Below are 3969 nucleotides of genomic sequence, written 5' to 3' on the forward strand. Positions count from 1 at the left end.
ATGCTTACTAGTGACTGAAAAAGAGCAAATGATGTCAGAACATGTTGGAAATTGATGACGTTGCTTTGAATGCTGCATACTGAATGCAAAATAAGTCCGGAGTTCAAATAAGTTTAAAAAACATTGAAGTGCCCATGTAAGAGATGAGTTCTCGTCCGAAACCTTGATACTCCGAAAGAGATTGTCCAGTTTGTACACGAAGTGCGTCCAGTTTTTGCCGTGACCCTCTCTACTCTTTCGCACATGGTATGCGGGTGAAATGATGATACCATGCCAAGTTTCAACATTTTCATAGTTCATTTTGTAGTGATTTTCAATTTCACGGTCATTTAGCTCTCTAAACAATTAGGTAAATGACTGAAAAACAGCAAATGATGTCTTAACATGTTGGAAATTGATGACGTCGCTTTGAATGATGCATACTGAACGCAAAAGAAGTCTGGAGTTCAAATAAGTTTAAAAAACATTGAAGTGCCCATGTAACAGATGAGTTCTCGTCCGAAACCCTGATACTTCGAAAGAGATTGTCCAGTTTGTACATGAAGTGCGTCCCGTTTTTGCCGTGCCCCTCTCTACTCTTTCGCACAGCTATGTGGGTGAAATGATGATACCATGCCAAGTGTCAACATTTTCACAGTTCATTTTGTCATGATTTTCAATTTCACGGTAATTTAGCTCTCTAAACAATTCGGTAAATGACTGAAAAACAGCAAATGATGTCAGAACATGTTGGAAATTGATGACATCGCTTTGAATGATGCATACTGAACACACAAGAAGTCCAGAGTCCAAATAAGTTTAAAAAACATTGAAGTGCCCATGTAACAGATGAGTTCTCGTCCGAAACCCTCATACTCCGAAAGAGATTGTCCAGTTTGTACACGAAGTGCGTCTAATTTTTGTCGTGACCATCTCTACTCTTTCGCACATGCTATGCGGGTGAAATGATGATACCATGCCAAGTTTCAACATTTTCACAGTTCATTTTGTAATGATTTTCAATTTCACGGTCATTTAGCTCTCTAAACAATTAGGTAAATGACTGAAAAACAACAAATGATGTCACAACATGTTGGAAATTGATGACGTCACTTTGAATGCTGCATACTGAACGCAAAAGAAGTCCGGAGTTCAAATAAGTTTAAAAAACATTGAAGTGCCCATGTAATAGATGAGTTCTCGTCCGAAACCTTGATACTTCGAAAGAGATTGTCTAGTTTGTACACGAAGTGCGTCCAGTTTTTGCCGTGACCCTCTCTACTCTTTCGCGCATGCTATGCGGGTGAAATGATGATACCATGCCAAGTTTCAACATTTTCACAGTTCATTTTGTAGTGATTTTCAATTTCACGGTCATTTAGCTCTCTAAATAATTAGGTAAATGACTGAAAAACAGCAAATGATGTCAGAACATGGTGGAAATTGATGACGTCGCTTTGAATGTTGCATACTAAACCCACAAGAAGTCCATAGTTCAAATAATTTTAAAAAACATTGAAGTGCCCATGTAACAGATGAGTTCTGGTCCGAAACCCTGATACTTCGAAAGAGATTGTCCAGTTTGTACACGAAGTGCGTCCAGTTTTTGCCGTGACCCTCTCTACTCCGCACATGCTACGCGGGTGAACTAATGTTACCATGCCAAGTTTCAACATTTTCACAGTTTATTTTGTGGTGTTTTTCAATTTCACGTTCATTTAGCTCTCTAAACAATTAGGTAAATGTCTGAAAAACAACAAATGATGTCAGAACATGTTGGAAATTGATGACGTCGCTTTGAATGCTGCATACTGAATGCAAAAGAAGTCCGAAGTTCAAATAAGTTTAAAAAACATTGAAGTGCCCATGTAACAGATGAGTTCTCGTCCGAAACCCTGATACTCCGAAAGAGATTGTCCGGTTTGTACATGAAGTGCGTCCAGTTTTTGCCGTGACCCTCTCTACTCTTTCGCACATGCTATGCGGGTGAAATGATGATACCATGCCAAGTTTCAACATTTTTGCAGTTCATTTTGTAGTGATTTTCAATTTCACGGTCATTTAGCTGTCTAAACAATTAGGTAAATGACTGAAAAACAGCAAATGATGTCAGAACATGGTGGAAATTGATGACGTCGCTTTGAATATTGCATACTAAACCCACAAAAAGTCCAGAGTTCAAATAATTTTAAAAAACATTGAAGTGCCCATGTAACAGATGAGTTCGGGTCCAAAACCCTGATACTTCGAAAGAGATTGTCCAGTTTGTACACGAAGTGCGTCCAGTTTTTGCCGTGACCCTCTCTACTCTTTCGCACATGCTATGCGGGTGAACTAATGATACCATGCCAAGTTTCAACATTTTCACAGTTTATTTTGTAGTGATTTTCAATTTCACGTTCATTTAGCTCTCTAAACAATTAGGTAAATGTCTGAAAAACAACAAATGATGTCAGAACATGTTGGAAATTGATGACATCGCTTTGAATGCTGCATACTGAACGCAAAAGAAGTCCGAAGTTCAAAGAAGTTTAAAAAACATTGAAGTGCCCATGTAACAGATGAGTTCTCGTCCGAAACCCTGATACTCCGAAAGAGATTGTCCGGTTTGTACATGAAGTGCGTCCAGTTTTTGCCGTGACCCTCTCTACTCTTTTTCACATGCTATGCGGGTGAAATGATGATACCATGCCAAGTTTCAACATTTTCACAGTTCATTTTGTAGTGATCTTCAATTTCACGGTCATTTACTCTCTAAACAATTAGGTAAATGACTGAAAACAGCAAATGATGTCAGAACATGGTAGAAATTGATGACGTTGCTTCGAATGCTGCATACTAAACTCACAAGAAGTCCGGAGTTCAAATAATTTTGAAAAACATTGAAGTGCCCATGTAACAGATGAGTTGTCGTCCGAAACCCTAATACTCCGAAAGAGATTGTCCAGTTTGTACACGAAGTGCGTCCAGTTTTTTTTGTAACCCTCTCTACTCTTTCGCACATGCTATGCGGGTGAAATGATGATACCATGCCAAGTTTCAACATTTTCACAGTTCATTTTCTAGAAATTTTCAATTTCACGGTCATTTAGCTCTCTAAACAATTAGGTAAATGACTGAAAAACAGCAAATGATGTCAGAACATGTTGGAAATTGATGACGTCGCTTTGAATGCTGCATACAGAATGCAAAAGAAGTCTAGAGTTCAAATAAGTTTAAAAAACATTGAAGTGCCCATGTAACAGACGAGTTCTCGTCCGAAACCCTGATACTCCGAAAGAGATTGTCCAGTTTGTACACGAAGTGAGTCCAGTTTTTTCCGTGACCCTCTCTACTCATTCGCACACCTATGTGGGTGAAATGATGATACCATGCCAAGTTTCAACATTTTCACAGTTCATTTTGTCGTGATTTTCAATTTCATGGTAATTTAGCTCTCTAAACAATTAGGTAAATGACTAAAAAACATCAAATGATGTCAGAACATGTTGGAAATTGATGATGTCGCTTTGAATGATGCATACTGAACACACAAGAAGTCCGGAGTCCAAATAAGTTTAAAAAACATTGAAGTGCCCATGTAACAGATGAGTTCTCGTCCGAAACCCTGATACTCCGAAAGAGATTGTCCAGTTTGTACACGAAGTGCGTCTAATTTTAGCCGTGACCATCTCTACTCTTTTGCACATGCTATGCGGGTGAAATGATGATACCATGCCAAGTCTCAACATTTTCACAGTTCATTTTGTAGTGATTTTCAATTTCACGGTCTGTTAGCTCTCTAAACAATTAGGTAAATGACCGAAAAACAGCAAATGATGTCAGAACATGTTGGAAATCGATGACGTCACTTTGAATGCTGCATACTGGACGCAAAAAAGTCCAGAGTTCAAATAAGTTTAAAAAACATCGAAGTGCCCATGTAAGAGATGAGTTCTCGTCCGAAACCTTGATACTCCGAAAGAGATTGTCCAGTTTGTACACGAAGTG

The sequence above is a fragment of the Triticum dicoccoides genome, chromosome 2A, assembly GCF_002162155.2.
Source record: "Triticum dicoccoides isolate Atlit2015 ecotype Zavitan chromosome 2A, WEW_v2.0, whole genome shotgun sequence".
Lineage (NCBI taxonomy): Eukaryota > Viridiplantae > Streptophyta > Magnoliopsida > Poales > Poaceae > Triticum > Triticum dicoccoides.